Below are 6,002 nucleotides of genomic sequence, written 5' to 3' on the forward strand. Positions count from 1 at the left end.
CTCCAGTTTTCTCTCCGCTTGGTGTGACGTCACCACAGCGAGCGCCTCTTCGCGGCTGTGGCGCGCAGCAGGTGCGCGGCGCGGCGTGGTTACCCTGGGACCGCGCCGATGAGCCGAGCTGGGGACCCTTTATTTCGCAGCTGGTATGACGTCACCACATCGAGCGCCTCCTCGCGGCTGCGGTGCGCAGCAGGTGCGCGACGTGCCGTGGTTACCCTGGGACCGCGCCGACGAGCCGAGCTGGGGGCCCTTTCTTTCGCAGCTGGTATGACGTCACCACAGCGAGCGCCTCCTCGCGGCTGCGGCGCGCAGCAGGTGCGCGGCGCTTCGTGGTTACCCTGGGACCGCGCCGACGAGCCGAGCTGGGCGCCCTTTTTTCGCAGCTGGTATGACGCCACCACAGCGAGCGCCTCCTCGCGGCTGCGGCGCGCAGCAGGTACGCTTCGCTCCGTGGTTACCCTGGGACCGCGCCGACGAGCCGAGCTGGTCTCCAGTTTTCTCTCTGCTTGGTTTGACGTCACCACAGCGAGCGCCTCCTCGCAGCTGCGGCGCGCAGCAGGTGCGCTGCGCGCCGTTGTTACCCTGGGACCGCGCCGACGAGCCGAGCTGGTCTTCAATTTTCTCTCAGCTTGGTGTGAAGTCACCACAGCGAGCGCCTCCTCGCGGCTGCGGCGCGCAGCAGGTGCGCGGCGCGCCGTGGTTACCCTGCGACCGCGCCGACGAGCCGAGCTGGTCTCGTTTTTCCTCCGCTCCGTGTGACGTCACTACGGGGGTCAAACTTGGTTCCCCCCGGGACCACGCTGACGGCTCAAAACGTAGCGCAGTATTGCTTTCGCAATAAAACAGATAAGCGACCGTATCCGCGATTCGCCTCCACCTCTCCCGGTCAGTAGCAAAGGTCTCCACGACTCAGTCCTCCCAGCCCTGCAGGGCCTTCCAGTACTCGAGGTGCTCTAGGCCCCGCCAGGGAGGATCTGCCGGGCTGTGAGAAAGGAGATTCAGAGTAGAAACGAGAGGTTGAAAAAGAGCCTGTACTCTCTACATCGAATAATACCAGGCTATAGGAATTAGACCACCCTATTAATGCGAAAGAATTACTGGTTTATGGGGGTTTCACGTCCCAAAGCGACTCAGGCTATGAGAGACGCCGTAGTAAAGGGCTCCGGATAATTTCGACCACCTTGGGCATTTTAACGTGCACTGGCATCGCACAGCACACGATCCTCTAGAATTTCGCCTCCAAAGAAATTCGACCGCAGCAGCCGGGATCGAACCCGCGTCTTTTGGGTCAGCATCTGAGAGCCATAACCACTGAGCCACTGCGGCGACGCGAAAAGCATGTCTGTCATCAAAACAGAGTCCTTAGCGATTGTGGGAAACTATGAAGAGATATCGTATAAAACTTTGCTGTGGCTGAGCTAAGGTTAAGCCTGGATGTCTCGAAGCGAAAAGCTACGGCGAGGTGGTGGTGAAAAACTTTCGGACGAGGAGCCGCGCGTGGAGTGAATGCGGTGCTGTCTTGGAAGGTTGCTTTAGAGACATGTACTGTAGCGTGCATTAATCCTCTCCGGTGTACACCAAAATATGAGACAGGCATTTGCTTTCCTTAAAACCAATTTTCATTTCATTTCATTTTCCTTAAGGCCCTTACGGCAAGGTTCGGGTACGCACCGAGAAATGAGAGACAGGCGTCGTTTGCTTTCCTTAAAAGCAATTTTCATTTTCCTTCCCTTAGGGCGCGGTTCGGGTGTCCATCGAGATATGAGTTTCCTGGCGCACTGTCTGTCGCTTCTTGTTCTTCCACGGCGGGTGTATGCGCCTGTTCTAGGGTTGCGACTGAGAGAAGGATGAAAAGGAAAGTGCACGGTCCAGCCGACTGGCTCAATCCGAGCCACTACCGCTGCCACGTGCAGATAGAAGAGAGTGAAAAGAAATGAGAAAAGAGAAAAACACGAGCGTCGCAACAACCGCGTCCGCCGAAGCGGACGCTGGCTGAAAAAACAGATAAGCCGTAGCGGGGCCGAGACCCCCTCCCTCCTGTTCTTTTGTTGTTGTTATTGCGACCGAGAGAAGGATGAAAGGAAATTGCACGGGCCTGCCTACTGGCTTTTGCCGAGCCACCACCGCTGCCACGTACCGATAGAGGAGAGTTAACAGATCAGAGGAAAGAGAAAAAAAAAAGGATAAGACGCGCGTCGCAGCAACAACCGCGTCCGCCGAAGCGGACGCTGGCTGAAAAAGCAGATAAGCGGCCGAAGCCGCGCTCGCTTCACCTCCTCCCCTCCTGTTCTATGAGCAAGCGCGCCGTATATATAGGGTTATTCGTTTCCGGGTTTTATATTTGTAGCAGATGGTATGACGTCACAGCGGCAGTAACGCCACAGGTGCGCAGCGCGGCATAGCTGCAGCCGTGCTATCTGAAGGAGCGAATTGGTCGCCCATATTCACTCCGCTAAAGGTCAAACGTAACTGCGGCCGGGTCACGCGAAGGCTTTAAAGTGCGAGTAGTATTCCTTTCGCAATAAAACGTCTTTTCCTCCGCGCACTTTATAGACAGTTCCAACCTGGGCGCTGCCATGTTGTTTCTGGCGGCGGAACCGGTTTCTAGCAGTCCAGAGAGGAGGCGTTTCGCCGCTTCCACCGCGCTAGCGGGAGGTGCCCACTGCAGTCCAGGGAACAATATGGCAGCGCCCAGGGATCCCTTTTTGAAAAGGTCTATAATAGGCAGCGAATGTGGTTTCGCTCGACATAGTGGACAGGCTCGTGCACTTTCCTTTTCATTCTTTCTTCAGTCGCAACAAGAAGGCTATAGCCAACCAAAAACTCCATCACAGTTTCCATTGCACGCAATTTTACTTACTTAACGTACTACATCTTCGGATCAGTACTGTTTTTATAAATGTCAGATATAAAAATCTAGCGCAACTGCAGAGTGGAAGGCAATTCATCGGAGTGAGCTAAACTGCCTTTAGTTTTCGGATGTGATAACAGAAGGGCCTTGCGCACCATCTAAATCCGTACAGACCGCCCTGCATCAGACTGTGAACGTCTGCCAACTGTAACTGGTTGGCATTGAATACACGTCGAACCTGGATATTGATTTTGTCGCGCGTCTGCGCTTTCTGACATGTGTATCTTAGAAAAAAGTTCAGGGGGCACTTTGGCACACTAAACTGCTTCAAGTCGGAAGCCTTTCCTGGAGCACTGTTAGGCATTGACTGAGAGACTGTTTGTTATTGACTAGTGTTTTATTTGGCTGTATACTTTAACTGCGCATTAAAACTACACACTTTCAGAGGCGTTTCACTTCTCCCCTAATGCGTCTCTTTATCTGCTTCTTCGACTTCGGCTGTATCCACGACTTCCTCAAAGTTTAGGTCGTGGGAGATTTCCGCAGATGGCTCATGCCCGGTGAATTCTTTATGTTTTTATCGGGCCTACGTCGACTACTACCGCCTTGTGGTCACTGAAGTAGAGTGATATGTAGTCTAGATCTTTGACGCTGAGGTGAGTTCTGAAGACCAAATCCAAGCAGCTTCCGTACTTGGTGGTAGCTTTGTCCCGTGGAGTAGACAAGTGCAGACCCAGAGATTTCTGCATTCCATCTAGGAAGTCTTGATGCGTTCTGGCATCCTGGTTGAAGTCTCCTACCACTATCATTGGGACAAACTTGAACCAGCTTGGTAGCACTCGTCCCATGAATTCATGGCCAGCCCGTTGGGATATGTGAGGTGACAAGTAGACGCACACCACGTTAAGTCCACTTTCGAGCTTGACACCGCACACTTCCCCCACATCAAAGTGCAAGTCGTCAAACTGTAGCGGTGTTAGGTTGACGCCGGGGGGCGCGTAAATGGCAACTCCCGCTGCTTGGTTGGAAGCACGACTTGCTCCTGTAACGTAGTGAAAGCCTTTGATCTCAAATGGTGCCACCAAGGGATTCATCCATGTTTCAGTTAGACAGAAAACCTTGCACCGAGCCAACAGATAACCGGCCGAAGCCTCGTTCGCTCCACCACCACCTACTTCTCCACCCAGTTTCTCGTTTCATATACATTGTGTCGAACATCCCAGACAGTTCCAACATTTGAGAGGTGAATGACAGAACGCGATGGATAGAATTGCAATAGTACAAATATCAAATAGCCTAATTAACGTTTCCAGTCAGACCACATAAATCAATAAAACCGAATACGGAATTGATAGAGTTGGGGAATCGAACCAGGGTCTCCGGAGTGCGACACGAGCACGCTAGCCACTCCGCCATGCCAGCTGAACGGTTTGGAATGAACAAAGGCGCGTCTAGCTAACGGCGTCTTCGTTCACTCCCATCTTCCCCCCTTCCCTTACAGCGAGGTTCAGGTGTCCACCCAGATATGCGAGAGAGAGGGAGATACATTTCCTTTCCTCAAAAATAAATTTACCCTCCAGCAAGGCGTAGAACCGAATGGGCGATGGCGTTCTGTGGACTCCTTGGCAGCGTTGCAAGACGCTGTCGCCTTCCACTCTTAGAGGCGAAGCTCAACATCTTAACCACACATCAGTGACACAAGCAGACAGCCAATGGACGCGTCATTCGCTGGCAGCACTTGAATCATCATTCACAACCACATTCGTGGCAGAATGCTGTACTCAGGCTTTCGCCTTGCACCACTTTAGTCGCCAAAGTGGCTCCTAATTTTGAGGAAAGGAAATGAATCTGTCTCGCATATCTCGGTGACACCTGAACCTCACCGGAAGAAGGGAGGGACATGAGAGTGAACGAAGACACCGTATTCAGTACACGCGCCTTTGAAAATGGTTTTTTGAGGAAAGGAAATGTATCTGTCTCTCATATCTCGGCGTACACCTAAACCTCGCCGTAACGGGAAGGGAGGAAGATGGGAGTGAACGAAGACACCGTAGTCACTAGACGCGCCTTTGTTCATTCCAAATCATCGAGCTGGCATGGCGAAGTGGTAGCGTGCTCGTCTCGCACTCCGGAGACCGGGGTTCGATTCTCAAGCTCGGAAAATTTCCTTCTCTCTTTTATTTGTTTATCTGGTCTGACTAGAAAGGCTAATTGGTTAAGTAAGTCCCACTAACTTGGAGCATCACTATACGATCCCTTTAATTGGTTGCATGGTTAGTAGCCAAAGTGCAATTGGCCCCCTTTGAAATTCGCGCACTGTGACGTCACGACCGTTTCGACCAACTGAAAAGCGTGACATTTTCTGTCGACAACTTCTGCTTACAACGATGAGGCATTAAAGGCTTCCGCCTTAATATTGTTCTGGTTTGTTGGTGCTGGAGGTGATCGCGTTCCTGCACGCGTTCTCGCTGGCATGTAGCGTGCTTGTAGGTTAAGCCGCACAACCCAGCCCGAAGCGAAGCGGACCCCTGGACGCCGCCAGCCCGCCCCCAGCAGGAGGCGTCGCCACCCTGGAGGACCGCCGCCCGGGCGCCCGGCTAACGGCCGGCTGCGCGGGAATTCCTTCCGCCCCCCTGCCGTCCCATGAGCCTGGTGGAGGTGCTGTCCGCGGCCCCCCACCCCCCACCAGCGTCCCGTCTACCGAACCCGGTCCCGTACCCGGCATCAGCATGGCGTCAACCGGTCCCCCTGGAGGACCGACTTTTCGAGCGCCTCCCCCGAAGGCGCACTGCTTCACCTTCGAGGTGAAAACCGAGGCTTCGTCCGACGACATTGTCGACGGCATCGAGGCCGTCGTTGGCCCTAAGGGGCTGGAGTCCCTCCAGCACCAAGGGGGTTTCAAGTTTTGCGTCGCCGTAGCCTCGGCGGCGGCGGCTCAGAAGCTGATTGCAGAGGGGGCCTTTCACGTCAACGGCACCCCTGTCCCGGTCGCCTGCGTGGGTCCAGCCGTGGTCAACATCACCGTCTTCCGGCTGCCGCTCTTCGTGTGTGACGCCTCGCTCGCCTCGGTACTCACCCCTACGGGAAAGTGCTCGAGCTGAGCCACCCAGTTCTCAAGGGCCGGCGGCACGTCGGCAACGGCCAGCGCCTC

The sequence above is a fragment of the Amblyomma mixtum genome, chromosome 7, assembly GCF_055824585.1.
Source record: "Amblyomma mixtum isolate Tamu chromosome 7, ASM5582458v1, whole genome shotgun sequence".
NCBI lineage: Eukaryota > Metazoa > Arthropoda > Arachnida > Ixodida > Ixodidae > Amblyomma > Amblyomma mixtum.